Source organism: Xiphophorus maculatus, chromosome 23, assembly GCF_002775205.1.
Source record: "Xiphophorus maculatus strain JP 163 A chromosome 23, X_maculatus-5.0-male, whole genome shotgun sequence".
NCBI lineage: Eukaryota > Metazoa > Chordata > Actinopteri > Cyprinodontiformes > Poeciliidae > Xiphophorus > Xiphophorus maculatus.
In genome coordinates, this window is record NC_036465.1 from 14,466,394 (window position 1) to 14,486,386 (window position 19,993).

The 19,993-nt window shown below is 36.4% G+C and overlaps 1 protein-coding gene across 1 annotated transcript in view; it reads right to left on the bottom strand.

Moving 5' to 3' along the window:
* Nucleotides 1-19,993, bottom strand: part of mid2 (midline 2) — a 150,884-nt gene that overhangs the window by 116,182 nt on the left and 14,709 nt on the right. Inside the window, exon 2 of the mRNA XM_023328674.1 lies at nt 2,747-2,805. The gene's annotated coding sequence lies outside the window, so the exon portion shown is untranslated. The remainder of the gene's footprint in view (nt 1-2,746; nt 2,806-19,993) is intronic.

A 19,993-nucleotide genomic window follows, 5' to 3' on the forward strand; every position in this document is an offset into this window, starting at 1 on the left:
TTGCAATTGTTATCTCAGCATGGCAGCGGTTGACCTCTTACATCTCCTGCGGATTAAAGCTTTTGTGACGGGTAAAATATTAAAGGTGAACGAGTCAATTAAAGTGACTCGAGTCGTGCGTGACAATAAGATAGACATTGTGTGTATGCATTTGAGAATTAATGGCTTTTAAAATCTCCCCATCACCCCTTTTTAAAATAATTGACACGTTTTCTCTCGTAAAGAACATAATAACTCAAAAGTGCCCCATTGACAGTTGCTGTCTATAGCCGTGAAGGACTGTTAGCTTGATAAATGGATAGTCCCTGAGCTGTCTACCTGGTCCTGCACGGGGCATTCAGGCAGCAACACTGCCAGGCAGGTCTGTCCTTAGTCCTAAATGCCATGTCTGGGAACTCAGACAAGGATTATTACCGAGTCAGACCGTTTAAGGCTGACAAAATGCTGTTTACTTTAGGCACAGCTCGCATTTTCCACTGTCTACATCAAATGGGAGAAAATGGGAACTTGTCTGTGCAGTGAGCAGGTATTTGAACTAAAACGTTTTCTACAGAAGCCATCTGTGGAAAACGAGTGCTCAGACATGAGCACTGATTACTAATTGCCAAGTCTGGAATCAGGTGATTCCAACTAGAGCTGTTTTATGAAGAAAATAACAATAATCATGATAATTAGGTTAATATTAAAACACAATTACCCATTGAACTTGGAAACAGGCAGTTAAATAACCAATTTTTACATTTCAGTTTATTCCATTTATGTTTTGCATTTTTAGAAATGATTTCCACTTAAAGGATCATAGGTATGTCAAAATATGTGTCTTTGATATCATGATGTATATATGATATAGAATTTTTTACCACTCAAATCTACATAATATACATTTTACTAATTTTAAAAACGTTATTTGAAAACACATCAGCAGACTTCTGTATTTCTAAAACCTTTCAGTTTTTTTCTAAAATTTTTGATTAAAGGTTTTCTAAAATCTACCATTTAGTCATTTAAAGATGATTAAATGAGATTTAATCCAATTTGTTTAACTGCTACAGTAATTATCTTGCAATACATCTAAAAAAATAAGAATACTGTACTTTTTTTGTTGCTTATTCACAGAGAATATTTAGCATAATTTAGATGATCATGGCGTCATGTCCTAATCACCTAATTAACTCCAAATATCTGCAAAAGTTTCCTGAGCAAAATGTCCTTTTAGGTTGGGTCAGTAAACTATTGTGTAGTTTACTGCTCAGTTGACAGATGCCCATAAAATGGTGACAAGGAGGGTAAACCACAAAAGGACACTGCTATGGAAACTCAAAGCACATTCAGAAATAAGACAGCACAACTCTTGTTGGAAAGTCTTGCTATCTAGGCTGACAATTTAGTGCTTTTTCCAACAATTTCATTGGAAAACCTGCTCTGTGATGTCAACATGCTTTCCTCCCACAAACAATACAAATCAGAGATTATAGCAAATATCCAGCTGTGAAGGTTATGTGCCACTACGTTTTCCCATGAGATTATGCACTGAGATGGCAAATGATCGCAAGGCTGAGGAAGGAAGCTGACAAAGACCTGGAATTCAGCCACACAGACCAACAAGTGCATTATGTTTCAACTCTGCGGGGGGCTTCACATGGCTGCCAGGCTGCAAGACACGATGGCAGTCTTACAAGGCAAACCATTTAAGACATGAATGAACAAATCCCCTGAAGACACATTGTCAGATGTAATCAGGGGTTTAAGTCGAAATGGCTTTAAGCAGGTTTTTGTGGTGTTTGTCCAGATACTGTCAAGGGTTTGATTCCTGATTGCAGCACTGATATATTCTTCTCGTTCACTGTCACACTCTTTTACCTCAACTCAACACAATACAGGGGAAGCACCAAGCGATTGACTGTGGACTGGAATCAAATGATTTTTTTTTTTTAAGTTCTGGCTTGGTCAGCTGACAGAAACTCAAAAATGTGATTGTTTTTCAATCAGTAAACACACCATGTTTAAACATTACCAGTTCTCTTTAACAGCAACAACCTTTGGTGAGGAAGGTGTTACAATAGGGAGAAGACTAACATTTAGACTAACAGAGGAAGGACAAAAATTGTGAGATGCTATTGAAAAGGAAACTATCTTTACAGAAGCACTGGCTGTCTGTTGCTGGTCATTTTGATACTTTGCATCTCACACATTTGTAGTTGTGATCACTTCACACCTGACATTTTCATGTATCGTCATAAAATATCTGCCACAGGACATCAGTTCATATCTGCCTTTGGAACATTTCCTTAAACCAGCGAAAAGCAAATTGACTCGGATCAGGTCAGAGATTTCCCAGGAATAGGTAATTCTCAAACGTATTTCAAACATTTTATTAATAATAAGGAAAAAGAGGAAGCTGTCATACACTGAAGATAGTACTGATATTTTTATGAAGAAATATAAGCTTCAAATCCTTGTTTCCAGTAGATCAAACTGAAATTCAGGCATCAGTTTTCTTATAACAAAGGAATAAAAAAATGAATGGGTATAAATTACTGAACAGGTGTTGGCCTACTCTCTTCAGATAGTTGGCTGGAGAGATACTAAGGCTGGCGACAGATGAGGGTTTGGATTGGAGATTGAAAATCAAGGGGAAAGATCTTTGAGAGTGGAGTTAAAAATAGAGCAAGACATGGAGGATGGGTTGAGGAGGAAAGGGAAGAGGAGGAAGAGAAGTACAGAGGAGAAGGAGGAGGAAGTGTACCTGAGGTCTTGGATGCAGACTAGTTAGCACTGAGCAGGATCACCGTGGGCACTGATGGCCTGCAAAGAGAGACAGAGTGAGAAAATGCAAAAGACCAAGATAAGTCAACAGAGATGAGGGAGGAATGGTGACAAATGAGAAAAAAAAAAAAGAAATAAAGCATCAAGCGAGGCAAATATCAGATGAAAGACTGAATGAGCAGGAAGAGGAGGAGCTGGGGGAGGCAGTGAAAAAAAGAAACAAGTCAGATTAGCATGAAAGCCCATGTTTGAGTCCAAAACAAATGGTAATTTCACAGTAGGCTGTGGATGGGAGCAGTAACTACCAACAGAGTGTGACAGATACACATGCCGAATGGGCACGCACACTCTCTCTCAAACACCCCTACACACATTCACACCGAGACGCATATGGTTGCTCGGTATGACAAGTTTGTAGAGGTTGGGTCAATAAATATTATTTGTAACAGCTATGTTTATATAGAAAATGCAGCTCAGTGCTATACATTAGAGTACTGCATGTTGCAATCTTTACAGCCTCTATAGTTTTGACAGATATTTCAGTTTGGTTCAATTTAAGTCACAGATTAACATAATTATTGTAAAATATGCTTTTTCCATTTAGCAGTTATTTACAACTGAACTTGCCTACAAAATCATGCTTAACTTATTGGAAGAAATATAGAATAAATGCTAAATGAATATAGTATTAAGCAAATTTGGGTAAGAAGACAGGTCATGGTAGGAGATCTTGTTCTGTTCAAACAGCAATATTTTCCATTCAAGTCAAGTCTGTACCTTGAAGGACTTTTTAGTTTAACATTTCTCTGTGCAGCCTGTGATGACATACAGTGGTCTTGCCTCTGAACCCATGTGGTTGTACAGCTTACTGTAACATGGCAGGTTGAGTACAATTACATATCTCCTAACTTCTGGACTTTCTTACTGACTCTCTGACTCCACTGTTCACAATATTGTATATTAATTTTGTAGGGAACATTTTCAAATTGATCTGGGTTTCTCTGGTAGAGTTTTGCATATTTGGTGATAGACAATCTATTGTTGCCTATAAAACAGAGAAACGATTCCTCTTCACACCAAATGTTTTCTCACAATTGCAAATTAACTTGATAAAGCAAAAGTACCGCATGTCATTCAACAATTTCCTACCTCTGAGAATTTATGCAGGTTTCCTGAAATATTTCATTATCTCATTGTGGCACTTGCATAAAGAGAATTAGCTAAAATTATTTGAAGAAAGTGACCACATTTACGTTCACTTATTCTCCATTAGGTTTCTTTTCTGCAGACTGCATAATGAATTGTCTGCATTGAACAGTCTGGAAAAAATTCATTAATTTTCAATACAGCTCATTATTTAGCAGAACAATTTAACAAGAGGTGCACTTAATGAAGCCTGGTGATTTACTGACAAAATGGCTGCTTGCTACAAGTCTTTTCTCAGTTTTGTTTTCCATCACTTTCCTCTCAAATGTAATTGTTCTGCAGTTTATCTTGCGTTGCGTTTTTATCTTGTGACGAAATAACAGGCAATGTTACTGGTTATGTTCAAAACAATGAAATGCTTGATTAGTGTATTTTTTCTGGATATTAGAACTAAAATTTTGCTTCAAAGGTTTTTATCGATCAATTTACATTATATTTAGTGAATCTTTTTTGTAAATCTCACATAGCTTATGACAGGTTGTCAAAATGAATTAAAACTGTAATGTATTTGTTTGTGTGTGCTATTTCTGTGATTTCTGATGTTACATTTTCTCCATCCTCTAATATATTCAGCAAAATAAATATGATTAGACCTCTCACCATATCCACCCACCCAACACTGATGAAGGTGCTCTGTTCTCAGTCTCAGTGTAGAAACAGATTTATAGTGATGTATGAAAAAAAGAAAACAGATGTAATTAGGTTGACAAGGAGTTAGCCATTTAAAAAAATGTACATCCTTTTTCCATTAGGCTCGTCACACAAACCTCAAAACTGCAGTAAATAGGTGTAAAAAGGATTATAAAATGATTTAGGAAAGACTCTCTTGCACAATCATTATGATAATTGTTTTAACTAGAAGCTAGCCCATGGGGTGCATTGCTGATTGATGCCATCCATACATTTCCATTTGCCCAGTTGGCAGCTGGTTAACACAGCTGTTCCTTTTCCCTCAATATTTCTCATCATATCAAAGCTGAATTTTGAAGCACTTTAGTTATTCACTTTTTCAGTGTGCTTGGCTTCTATTCATGACCTACAAGAACCTTCAAGCCTATAAAAACATATCTTCATTGTCAAATAAAAGGTTAGGTGAATCATCATAATGTGTTTTTACTGAAGTATAGTTAAGTGCTTCTCACAAGAGAAACAGGTGCGGTTAGAAAAACAAGACTTTATGAAAGAAGTTCTTCCCTTGTGAAGGGAAAATTTTTACTTGGAAACAGGTCTGTCATCAACATGAGAACAGCATAACAGCATGACTTCCTCTCTTGCCAGCCTCCACATTTTTCCATCATGTTCCTCTTTCGCCTAAATGTTCAAAAGCTGCTGAGAAACGTGGTGGTATTGGCCCGCCAGAGTCTTCCTGTGGGAGTCAGAGAGGAAGCTAATCAAGAGGACACCCACAGAATAAAAAGAAAAAAATAACTCAGGTATTATGTCCTGTCTCTTAATGGTCATTTACAGGTTCATCTAAAAAAAGTAATACATTTTTGTGTAAAAGTGCAATATTTCCTACCAGTCTTCCCTGAAAGTGACGCTATCATTATTAAGAGATTATAAATTATTGCAAATAAAGTAAAACTATTTCAGTTTTATTAACTATGGCGGTCAAGAAAATTTAGTGTACCAGCAAATAAGAATATCACATTATATCAAAAAGAAAAAGAAAGCTTTACGAACTAATCTCCTACTGTTTAAAAGTGTGTACATTAGCACTCAATACTTGGTTGGGTCCCCTCTTGCATGAATTACTGCATCAATGTTCTGTGGCAAAGAGGTGACCAGCCTGTGGCACTGAGTAGGTGTATTAGAAGCACAGTTTACATTGATAGCTGCCTTCAGGTCATCTGCCTTGTTGGGTCTTTTGTGTTTATCTTCCTTTTGTCAGTCTGAAGATTTTGTAAATCTATGGACAGAAAGAAATCTATGTTTCTCAGAGTAGCTCATGGGTAATAACCCATGTAACTTGAACATTTTGCTTGGCTGCATTTTTCGTATGGTTTAGCACACACACAAGTTTTGCATAAATGTCAATTATCAGCATTAAACAAATCAGTCTTTGGACTTTGATCTGCAAAAAATTCACACATCTTTGCTTCCTGTAATGTTTCCAAGAATGACCTCATTCACAACAGGATGCAGTCTCCACACATCCATCAACCATCAGCACTTTTCCCCAGCATGAGGTCAGTAGTAAGAAGTCTTCCTGTTAAAACACCTCCACAAGCTATGAAGTGTTTTTGATTGTAGCATTTAACCCCTTAAGTGTCATGAGGACATTGTTGTCCTCATAGGCCTACTGGATGACATGTAAGCATTTTCAGGGAGACAGTTAAGGTTAAAGCCTCCAAGTATCTTCTAATAAATACAATTTTTACCTTTTTAATGTTTTGTTCTTATTCAAAATTTTTACATTAGATATGTATGGTTTTTTTTGTAAGGAAAGTGATCCTTTATGGTCACAAGAACAGGCAAGCATGCTCTATAGTTTTTCAAATAGCTCTACAATATAGAGGCTGATTAGGATTTTGTTTTTTTATATATTCTAGATTTTTGGGGTGCTCTAGGGGGTTGGCTATAAAACATTATGATATTTGCCTTTTAAAAGGAGCAAGACATATATTGAGTAAAATCCACTTATGTAGGAGTAGGACATTGCAGAGTGACATAAAAACTAAGATAGAGGACACAGACTTAGACGTTTAGACACTGAAATGTGGTTTGAAAAATAACAGCCAGTCATTAACAGCAACTGGGACGTTGTAACAAGTCTAACTAAAAAACACAACTTGTGTTAAAGCAGTAGCAACATTTTATTTCTAATCTGTCAACTACTTAGCTGGAGGACTTGAACATTTAACAAGGATGAGGGAGCAGAATTCACAAACAACATTTTTGGTTTCCTACTTGTTGACCTATATTTATAAAGGTCTTCTGGATTTATGACACTTCACTTTGGCTTACAGTACAACCAACTTTTTCTATAATTTAGTCTTTTATGACTGCCCCTCTGTACAGTACCCTGAGTATCTGTGCCTCTGGTCTTCATGACTGTTTTTCCTCTTGTACTTGCATTTAACACCACCATGTCTCTCTATTATAGCTGCACTCTGAAGATATTTCTTGCCTTTTAACTAAGGAACTCCAAATTACAAAGTTCGCTAAAAGTCTTAAACTGAGAAAACTTTTTAATTGCTGGATTTATCTACACAGCTGCAGAGACTACAGTAACTTTTCCATAGCAGTCTCCCTTTTGACAAATGGCCAAAACTATTTCAGAGCTGAAAGTCATTGTACGGGCCGAAGAGAGCCCTGAAAGACTTATCGCAACTATTACATATGTTTTATGACATCTACTGACAGCTTTGGTGCATTTGTAAAGAACCATTCCCAGTTTAGCTTTCAGTATCCACACTTTTTATTACTAATGAGAAAATCCTCTATAGTAGTTTGGCCTTGAACAGTCGATTGGGGAAAAAGTGTTAATGTAAACTTGGCTGTGAAAGCCTTGCATCATCTTCATACAGATTGCAAATGTACAGATGGAGAGCCTGCAGGAATTATACAAGTTGCTGCATCGGCACGTGCAGCATCATCTATTTGAAAAGCTCCTTCCTTCAGCAAACAGATAATATATGCAACATATCAGCAGCTGTCTGTTCCTTGGAATAAACAGAAGGATAATCAGGATCCACAAACATAGCCTGGTGTTTACCTCACTGCAGAAGGTGCATATTTTGGCTGGTTTAATGACTCACACAACCTGACAGTAACAATAGCTGCTTCCCAAGCCACTGCTCCATTCTCCATGCTAAAACTCTCAGTGGGACAAAACGACTCTGGAGCATGTTTGTATTCATCACCTCCTGAATAAAGCATTAGTGTATGGAAGTGTTAGGCAGGCACACTTAAATGAAACATATTGGAACAAGAAAAAAATGGAGGCTTAATACTTGATTCTTTTTAAATGATTTTTTTTTTTTTTTGCATTTTTGATTAACTGTTCAGTAAAGGATAATCTTTTAAAGTTGAATAACATAAATTAAGATAAACTACTACAAAAATATTAGAACATTATCAAAAAAATATTTTATAATTCAATTCAAAATGAGAAAAATAAATTTTTTGGTTAAGACAATTAGTTGAAAAAAAAAATTTTTTACAACTAAATTGGTGTTATAGATTCATAAAATTGAAGTGTGATTCCCTGTAAGCTACGAATAATTTGAAATGCATCAATATCCTAATAAATCTGTAGATGAGTTTAGCTTTTTGATTACAACTTCTGAAAGAAACATACTTTGTTATAACATTCAAATGTAATATTAAGCCTGGTTCGGTTCTGCTATATTACTGATACAGTTCTAATTTGTCAAGGCCATATAAGCTTAATTTCTTTTAATAAACTAGATGTTTTGCAACAAATAATTAACTAGCTCTTCATCATCTAAAAATGTTCATTATAATGAAAGAGTTTGTTAAAAATAGCTGGGAAGGAGATAAGAATTAAACATTTTGGTCAACATGCCTTTACTGAAGAAGATGCTTGTGTGTCGAATACTAAAGGACAGAAATATGCAAAAATTCAACAGTGGAAATATGGATACTGTTTGAGTGAGCAGTTCATTCACATCACAAAGAGAAGCAGAGGAGTGGGAGTTATGTTTCTTTTCCCTCTATGTTCTTCCTGCAGCTCCAATCTTTTGTTCTGATCTGGGTCTCCCACTGTTTTCCTCCACATTGTCTAAATACTTAATATCTTGCCTGGTGTTGTTTAAGGCTTGTGACCTAGACTTTGATCAACCATATTGTCATTGATTTGCTGCTCCAGCAGAGCGCCCCATTGACTGTTTCATCACAGAGGAAGAAGCAATGAAGACAGGCTTATTGAAAGAAGACAAACTCTTAAATAATGCACCATCAGCTCTTGTTCAGCAGTCGTATCATTATTAAAGACCCTACAATGAGAAGTTTCATCATTATGAGCTGGTCCGTGCAGCTATGCATTTATAAATCCATGCCAGAATAAAATCATACGTTGTTTGTTTCTGTGTCTGTACAGCAAACTATTGAATTTGTTGTAAGTTACTCAATAAAAACCAATGACACACCAGCTTTGATGTTGAAGCCATGCACCCCACAACTAGGACTATAAATTTTCTATAAAGAGGCCTAAAAACAGAGTCAGGGTAAATGCTGCTGCTGCCATAATCCTTTGGGTAATCATTTACATTTGATCACTACACATGAATATGAATGCTGCTTTGCGTCCTTGAAAACTCCCCTAACTTACTGCAAGTTTGCAGGGGTAGAGGGACTGCTGTGAATATTGTCTCCACTACCTCTTCAATGTCACTGCTATTCAAACAGCTTATTTAAACCTCCAGAAAAATGACTAAATGTCACATGGAGTCATGTGGGACGTGTTTGTTGTGTATTACTCAGTGTAAAAGTGACACAAGTGAGGCAGAAGAAGGAGAAATGAAGGAGAAAGGGAATCACACCACAACACAATGCAAAGAGGGAGTTTCCAGATGGCTAGTCTTGTGCTGGGGAATGAGCATGTGCACTCGTCCTGTGAAGGGTTAGAGTGAAGCATCGAGCTGCTAGAAGATGGACTTGGCAGAGAAAATGTGCTTCTGCACATGGCTAATCCTATGAAAGGCTAACAATGTTTAGTGAAGCATACATGCATTCTGTGAACATCAATTTTCAAATCTTACTCCTGATTCTGCACCACATTGAGGTCTGGACACCGACTGAGCCCGTCCAACACATTGATCTGCTTTGATTGAAACCATTTCCTTTCAGCTCTGGGTGTATGTCCTGGTGAGCAAAAGGTGAGCTTTCGTCTAAGTCCAAGGATGTTTTTTTTTTTTCTGGATTGACTTGTTTTAAGCCGTTTCCATCTTTTAATCGGCTATGACCAACTTCCCGATCCCTGTTGAAGAAAGATTCCCCACAGCATGACTGCATGATTTCATATATTATGTACTGTCTTGTACTCTTTGTCATTTCTAGTATTTTATCTCTACCAAACAATAGATCTTATTTCTATCTGATCAAAGCACTTTCTTCTACTTGTTTACTGTGTCCCAAGGCCATTGTAAATGGCAAACGGGAATTTTTGCTACTTTTCCCCCTCAGCTTCTTCCACCTAACTTGGGTATCTCTGTAATTTCTCCAGAGTTTATCCAGAGGCATCTTGAGTGCTTTTGTGATTAAAGCTTTAAAAATAATATAGAGCTTGAATGTGTCAGCTTGAGCTCGATCTCAAAAAATGTTAAAAGTAAGCCATGTCTAACTGTGCAATGGAAGATGCTTTACTGTATAAATTGTCACAGCAAAATCACCTCAAACAGATCAAGATATCAGTCCAACAATAAATGGATAGAAGGTAATTGGTATTAATGTGATAATTATTGAAGTCAGATTCAATAGCAGATGGGGAAAAAGAGATAGCAGAATTAACACTCACCATTGGGCAAATGAGGACAAAAATCTTTCAGCCACTGGAGTTGCAATAACTGCACACTATTTTCAAGAAAATATCCGATACTGTTTGGTATTTATTACAGGATATCTTTGGTCACACACAGTACCTAAAATTTAAGTTACTCACCAAAGACTTTCTCACAATTCTTTCACAACAAAAGATTTTGGCTTACGGTGCCTTTAATCACACTACCTGAACCCGACCCTTTCCTCTCCTTTTTTGGCCCGTCACTTTATTTGGACGGCCATGGTTTGCATTTCTGTATAAACTACAAGAAAAAAGGATGTCAGAAGCAAATTTAAAATTCTGTTTGTGTTAAGTATAATGACAGAAATTCAGTTAAAACCAACCCATGTGGAATTCAGATCCCAGCAGGATATTGAGGGAAGCTAGAAGGAATTTTGAAGATCAAGTAAAAGTGTGAAATAGAGTTAATCTCTGAAAATCTGAAATGCAAAGACAAGTCTCTTAAGGACCAACATGCAGCATTTTAGCTTTAAAATCACATCTTGCTGTTTCTTGTAACAACATACAAAGATAAACTGAATGTTTAAGATTTACTTGCTAATGTTTGCTTGTAATGCACCAGATTGATACTGCGAAGTCTCCTGAAAATTGCCTGTGCCATTGCCATGTCCTCAACCTCCATCGCCTTGTTGGAGTCGACATTCAGATAAACTCCTCTCCAAAATGTCCACACAGACAAAAGTGCTTACGTTGACTCTTTACTGAAGCCAGTTGAAGTAGGGTAAAACTAAGAAATAAACATACAAACTTTCAGAAATAATACACAGTAGCAAACAATACAGCACATAAAAGTACAATAAATTTGCTCCAGAGAAAATAATTAGCTCAAGGCTGTAAAAGTTCTTATAAAAGAAATATTGCTTTATACAAATGGCTAAATTATAATTAGTCAACAAAATATCCATTGCAAAATTGAATGCATACCAACAGTGCTTTCAAAGACCAACTAAATCGAAGTTGCAGTGTTACTGAGAGCAAACCATGCTTGTCTTCTCCTACCTGGTATGCTTTTTATGACATCATCAAAAACGGCACTCTTAAATGTAGTACATAAATTCCGCCACTAGATGGCAACAACTAAGCACTTCTGTAGTATAAATCTGTGAAATGTCAACAACTGGCATGCAACAGCACAGCCATAAACAACCATCCTCCACTGTGAAGACAGAAGTGCCAAGATGTACAAGGTGGCTGTTAATGTTAATTCAGTATTTTGAAGCGTGGCCAACACGGATGGAATGGCTTTGTTCACTTCCACTGCTACCATTGCTAAAACTACAGACAGACTACAATTCTAAACAGTGCAGAAAATCGACGTCATCGTTCAGATAGAAAATCTACCAGAGACAATACAAGTGAAGAGGAGGAAGTCCAGATTGTGCTGTAAGCCAGATTTTATTTGAGCAGAATTGCACAGTTGGGCAATGGCCAGGCTAATGAAAGGGTAGCCTTGAGTAAAACTGAAGAGCTTCTTGAAAAAGATTCACAAACCATAAGAAAAACTCTTGCCATGTGTTGTCAGTAATGCAGTGTTGCTTTGTCCTCCAACAGATCCAATAAAAAGAAAGTTTGTAATTCCATCAATCTGTGTTTTCTTTTTTTCAAATACAGGACCTTCCACATCTGAGTGGAGTCACTCAGCCCAGAAATATCTCTATTAGAAGCTGCAAAAGGCAGTTCATGTAGAGCGCATACACCAAGCATGAAGTTAAAGGAATTGCCTCTTGACCGCCGACATAGGATTGTCTTGAGATATGAATCAGGGGAAAGATGCAGAAAACTTTCTGCTGTTTTGAAGATCCCACGGATCTTGCGTCCATCATTCATATATGGAAGAAGTTGGAACCACCAGGGCTCTTCTTAGAGGTGGCGGGCTGACTAAGCTGAGGGCCAGGGAGTAGGGGGTGATGGTAGGGGAGTTGGAGGTGGGGATTTAGTCACGGAAGACAGAGAAGACAGGTGAGGCACTAATTAAAGTGAAAAAGTTGCAAACAATGATAAGAGCATATCAATTTGACTTTTCTATAAATGTGTCTAAATGTGTCTTTTTTATTGGGTATATTAACATTTTTCAATTTCAAGTCAATATTTGCTAAACTGCATCAAGGTTTCTGTGCAGTGGTGTCAGTACAACCATAGAAGTTATAAACCAAGTATCTACCTACAGGGAAGAAACTGACCACAGTTTCTGGTGAAGCGCCAGGACTTTGCTACAAAGCAAATTTTCCCTTTGGGTCATAACTCAGTTAAAGCTAAAACCAAACATGCAACAATGCCACATTCATGCTGTTTGCTCATAATGTGGGAAATAATACTACGATATGACTGAAACCAGAAACATGAGACTCTTGAGTCACGGCTCTACCTAGTTCCCATGAGTCAAACCAAGGACAGAGAGCCCCCAGCGGACTGATCACAATGCACACCTCTACTCGCTCAGTCACATTTTTGATGTATAAGCTTCTAAAGAGCTGAGCGTGGAATGGGCCCTTTGTGCGGAACAAAGTTTTACAAAGAACACTGTTGAATAATATCTGCTGGGTATTCCCCAGGAGTCGGGGGGGTGTCACACACGACAGACATTCACACACACATACCAAAATGGACAAAGACAAGGGCTTTTCAACTAGAATCGTGTGCAAATATTCTCTACACTTGGAATTTAATGTACCCTCACTCACCCACTTCCTTTCTCCCATCCACTCTCTTGTGACAGAATATGCCCTTTGTTCCATGTTCTAAGAGAGAGGGTTGAGGCGCTGGGCTGCTGGGGCTCTGGGAACAGAACAAATGAATAAATGGACTGTCCTTCATTGAAGCCTGAGGAGAGCAGCCAAACACCCCAAGCAGGAGATCTTACATCAGTTATCAAAGGACATTTTTGGGGGAAAAAAATGAAATTTCTACCAATGCAGTCTGTTTACAGGAGCTCAAAGCTCCACATGCATTTGCATGAGCTGGCTGTGAACACCGTCTGGTAAACCTGAGATTCCCAATGTCTGGACTCCAACTAACAGCAATTTCGTCTGGACCCCGTCCACACCTTATTTTTAGGACATTATTTTCATGTATTGAAAAACAAGCGCAGGATTTCAAAATTGGCCCAAACAAACAAAAGAAGACATGGAATATCAAAAGAGTCGGTAATATGTGGAGTTGATCAAAAATAATATTAGTGATGTTTGCAGTAAAGTCATGATAAAAGATGATTTGTGTCTGTTCTGTGTGATGTGACGTGTTCAGCCAAGGCTAAACCGACAGCCATGACGAAGAGACCAGACCTAAATACAACATGATGCAGGAACACTAGTCAATATAACCACAAAGACATGCAAAAAAGATCAACAAGTCATATAAGAAAATAAAGAAAATGCTTTCTAATGTTGCTTTTATTGTAAGCAACATGCACATTAGTCTCTGAAATAAATGATTGAGCTCTTCCTGTTTTGGTTCCTAAGGAAAGAAATATGTCATATGTTCATAGAACACTATGGGTTTAAAAAAAAAAAAGCAAACCCAATGTTGGAACAAAGACGACTGTCCAGGAAGTTTCTAGGGCAAAGAAATCTGCCACTAAAATTACAAAAAAAATACCAAACATCCCCAAAACGTTTCTCCACCAGCACCATCAAGACCCTTTTTTTATCAGTAGAGGTTATTTAATTTTAAGTAAGATCATTACACACTTGTGGTAAAATTGAAACAAAGACTGTATACAAGGACCAGAATTGCACTGAAAGTGTCTCCACATCCATAATAAACTTAAAGAAATAGATGGACAAAGAGCATGAGCAGTTATTAAAACGCAGTCTGTCAGAGCAGAAAGTGAACATTTAATTTAACAAAGCTACTCTAAGGAAGCTGCTCTGTTTTTGCATATAGTACATTACTAGAACAAGCCCCCCTTTGGGTTCAGTACCTAAAATAGAAAACTAAATTGCATATAGGCTTTAAAACATTAAGAAAAAAAGCAACATATTCCCATTTATTCCCCCAGAAGGCCTGTATTCAACAGCTTTGCTTGCACAGTGTGGAGTTAGTCTTACAGTGTTGCACTGCCACAGTATGAAATGTTGAAACATTTATTCCCCAGTAAAACCAATGTGAACTCTGCTTCACGAGCCACTTACATCATACTGAATGAAACAATAAAAAGCTCTTTTGGCTTTCTTACATGTTTTACAATAAAGAAATTAATTCTACGAAATGGTGCTAAATATGTAAATTCATATATAGGTACTCTCCAAAATAGAATGATTTATCTATGGAAGACAACCGTCAGGATCTTGCAACAACAACAAAATAAATAAATAAATAAATACTTGGATTGGTTTGTGTTGTGGAAGAAAAGGTGAAATTACTCAATATTGAGTATGAATACGAGTATGAATATTTATTCATATATTGAATAAACCTTGTAGGACAAGCTCTCTTGTCAAACAAGAGAACTTGTAGGACAATCAATAATGAAGCAGGTCTGGGTGAAAAGCTCTGCCAGGCAGAGACAACACATAAGTTTTATACCAGGGATAAGGAATTCAAAACAAGAGGCGAGACAGTCTGGTTCTGATGCAGCTGTAGAAAACAACTCCCAACCTTGTACATGTAACCCAAGTAGTTCTTTTGGTGAGAGTTCACAAGCATTTAATATAACATGACCAGCAGATGTTAACTTGTAGTAATCTTCCACCACAGTATGCAACGAGAAAGTGGCTGAGAGGTTGAGAGTTTTATTTCTAGTAATGCTGCCATGCTAACATCAGTGAGATCTGTGAAGTCTCACAGTTTGGAGTTTTGTGACTCAAATAACCTAAATAAATGCAACTCAGAATAATCTGAATCGCTTTTTCCTCAAAACAGGAATATCCATGAACATCCTATGTATGCTTATTGAAGGTTGAATAACCTTTGTCTGTATTTAACTCAACAAATTCAACAATAATGTAATATTTGTAACTAAAGGTCCCATCCAAATTTAGAGTAAACTAAGTCTTTGAAAATTAGGATAGGTGGTCAGACTGTTTGATTCATTCTGACAACCTTTCAAAACATATTTAGAAATCAGGAGATATCTTAATGTTAATGTATGACAGTAAGAGAGGTTTTTAATGATTTTCAATGCATTTAAGATGAGTTAAAATAGATCTGTTTGCTTCTTTGAAAAGCATGCAGAGATCACCTTTGCAGTAAGTTTGCTGTATTAATAGCATTTAATTAAACCTGCTACAATTTTAATCAGGTTATTTTAATGTTTGTATCAGTTAGCAACTAATATTTATTTTTTTAAATCACAAAAGTACACAATGTGCATAGGAACAACAATGCAAGATGCATTTTACATACTTCTATCCCTTGTTGAGCTAGTTCATCCAAACAAATAGCTCAATCACAGTAGAGGTCACTGTGTGCAACACTCTTTAAATCACTTATTGAATGAGCACATCTTTTACTACATGGTTACAATTTACTGGAAAAAAGAGAGCTCTTTACGTAGAGCGTGATTAAGGGGCCTTTGTGTTTTTCTTTTTTTTCTATGTCTAGTGGTCTACTGTAGTGGTCGTGCTGTGCGCTCTATCAGTACACTCACATGCAGACACGGGTATACACACACTGCCAGGCAACTCTCTTGACAATGAAGTGTTCTAATTAGTGTGAATAAACAGTGGACTTGAACAAAGAGCTTGTTTAAAGCTAATACGGCTTCTGCCGTGATTGATCTGTTAGTTCTGGTTTGAGAAAAGGTCACAAAGAGATAAACATCAACAACTCTAGAGAATCCTGCCTAGAAAATAACAGCGGAAAAGCTGCAGATCCACCTGAGTGTTTGAAAAGTGCTCTATCATTAAAATTGAAGGATTGATTTATGGATTGAAATATGCAATACGACAACTTAATATCTGATTGATGCTAAGAACAATTTGATCATTTATTCAGTTCCAATGCTGTAGCAGTACAGGAATGCATTTTACTAATAGTTCAAGATGCAGAGAATGCAAATATAATATATGTTGAGGTACCGGTCAGACAGCTTTTGCAAGTTTTCTGGTAAAAAAAATAAAAAAACTTTGATCGTAAATAACTAACTTGGCATTTCTTCCACTTTTCTATTCTTAACAGAACATTTCTCTCACTCTTTCAGTGGTTTCAAGAATTTATGTTGCCTAAATGAAAGAAGCAACATTTTTTTCTTGTATTTGTTTCTCCTAGAGCAGAGCACAATATTACTTCAAGCATCATGTTAAATGTTTTATTTTGGGGTTTATAGGTTTAGAAAAATACCACCCTGCAGCTGATTTAAAGTTGGCAGCCAGTCAACATTTTTCCTTCTTTGGTGCACAAGCATATGGGATTAGAATATTGCCACACAGCAGTTTATATGTGCTGTTTTAACCTCCTCCATAAAAACAGACACATATTACAACATATTAAAAGCTTTACATAAACGGTAATTTTAAAAACCTTGAAACGATTCCTAATATAATATTTTAAGTATGTGTTAGTCTTTTTTTAATTCTTAAGGTTTTATTTTTAGAGCTACAAGAGTTACAACAAACTGTGTAAGTAGGTTAAATTGACAACTTATAATCTTAACATATGTAGCTAATTAACAGCTACATAGAGATGTAACTATCAATGGGCCAGAAATTGGATTTATACTTTTGTCCCCATTGACTGCCTCTGATTGGTAAAAATCAGGTCAAATGCAGAAAAAACAGATTTTTCTCCGGATTCAATAATTGCATCAAAATGAATCGCCACTATTTTGGTCAATAAATTCATCATACTTCCAGGCCCTTTTTTGAGTTTAGAAAAAACAATGACTAGATTTACTAGATTGGGTACATATGATGTTATGCATAAATCAGAATAATCTTGATATCTTTTATCTTCTATAAAATTTCAAATACCTAATTCTATAAAGGAACCTGCAGCAAATGTTCAATCTTTTATGTGTTATTGAAAAAACAAAAGTGGTATTTTTCAGCATGTGACAGTGATGAGCAAATGACTTAAGGGAGTTTCATTAAATCAGAATAGTGATGTCATGTGGATAGATCATAGGAACTGTATGACATATGTAATATTAGTAAACGTGTTATCAGCAATAACAGGTATATGAATATCAGATATCAATATCAGCCTAAATCTTCATAACGGTATAGCCCTAAATATAAAATTAATTTAATTGAAGCAAATCTCGTTAAATACACACATTTTTCATGATGATGGAACTAGTAGTGAATTTTATTGGATGATACACTTTGATCTTAAATCCCTGAGCAAAGTACAAAGCCAGTTCCTTCAGCAGAATTATTTCAAACGTTCATAGGTCAGAATGAATGTAGACCTTTCAGTAATAACACTCCCAGTTCCTCAGGCAGAACTACAACAAGCATAATAAATGAATGCCTGTGCTTTTAGTAGTGAACATACAAAATGTAGAACTTTAAGGTGTAAACTCAAAATAGTAGGGAACATCTGAATGAACTGCATGCAAGACTATTGAAAGCTGAAGATTTTTTTTAATGAATTTTTAAGCAACCTCAGAAGCCTTTTCAAAAATAATGGGTCAATAAACAAAACAGAAAAATATTAAAATTAATTACATAAACTCTAATGTTTATGGTCCAGGATTTGTATGCCTGTGCCTTTGGGCAAAAAAACAAAGAAACAAAAAAAACTTTCTCAAGTACTGATGCTGAGGATAGGAAAAGCTGTGAGGCTTGCAAAACTGCATTGATTATAAATGAGGGAAGTGATATAGGGAAGTGGAAACGGAGATGTGGAAGTTATGGAATAAATGAGACAGTGACTGAGAGGAACACCGGAAATAAACATGACATATGAATATTAAGAAGCAGGGAAAAATAGGATGCAAGGAGGGGAAATAGATGGTGAGGGAAGGAGAGATTATCTTCCCTGTGTGGATGGGAAGGCTAATCCTTAACATGGAACAGATTAAGTGCATGACACAAAATGCACATTCATGAGGCAGAGCCGTCAGCTAAGGAACACTGCTTAAAAGGATTGCACACAAAAACACATCCTGCAGAGAGTATGATAGTACTTCATATAAAAAACTCACACAACCTTCTTTTTTTAATACCATGGCAAATGAAAAGAGGATTAAACATGGGTTTTGCAAAATGTAGGCAACTAACATTAGCACCTTTAAAAGAAGTCCTGGCATTCTCTAAACATACAGTTACCTGGTTATATTTACAAAAACCAACAGGCATTAATCTGAAACAATAAAAAATTCAGTGCTTCTGGCATAACTAAAACTCTGGAAGCTTGATGGAGTCAAAAAAAAAGACAACAGACAAAAACATGGTTAAAGAATCCAGCTTCCCTTTATAGCACTGATGAATATGTTCCCTAATTATCTCATGTTCAAAATAACAATATCCCGTTTGTATTTTCTGTTTAGTCCATGAAAATTAGGGCGAGAGAAGCAACAGGATTTCTAGGGAATTATATACACCCATAGTGCCATCTAGTGTCTCTTGAAAACACATGAATACAGACCAGATCCCAGCCAGATTAGGTCAGGTGTAACGAAGTCAACTCAATGTTAGTGCAACCTCTACAAAGCTCAAGTAGGATTAATGCTGACACAAAATTATAAATTAAAAGGACACGGAAGAACAAAAATTCAAAAGAGTTTTACATCGGAGGAAAGTGAGGAAAGAGCTGCCGTTACTAAAGAGGAAAGGCCATCAGCTGTCCTCACAGCAACTGACATATGAGGATAAATAATTAACAACATATAACTAAAATGATTTAATATGTGGTACATTATGAATCAAATCATGAACTCATTAAGTCTGATTATAACTTTTTATTTGATCAGCGAGTCAAAACGATAATCACACAGATAATTTATTCTAATTTAAATATTTTAAAGCTCTCTGCTTGAGATGAAATCCTAGTTGGAGATTAAAAAAGGAGATGGCTCAACAGGAGCGGAAAATGTAAATCATTTAATTTACCTCCTGTGAGTTTCAAGATGTTAATCGAAGTGAAGATATATCGTTTGACAAACCACAACCGTATGACTGACACACAGCCATGAACAAAGTGTATTGATAATAATGTGAATGTATTTTCATCAACCAGTGCAAATCAGTTGAAAAATCTAACACAGTAAAGGACTGTCACTGCATCTGCATAATGTAAAAACAAGCAACCATGAAACAAATCGATGCCACAGCAAGATTAAAATCAGAAACTACGCATAGAATCTATGCACTAAGCAAAAGTCTGACATGTATATATAACATGGAGTGAGGAAAAAATACAGTTCTGTCAGAGAAATCAGTAAATTCCACATCTTTCCTCATTTTTACTGCAGTATTGGATAGCAGTGCAATATATCTGCTGTTGCTGATGAAATTCAATATACAACAGATGAAGGGAGCCACGTCCTGTAAAATCTATTACCAAGCACAGCAGAAAGACTGCAGCTTTGCGTGTCGATTTGAGTGAATACTC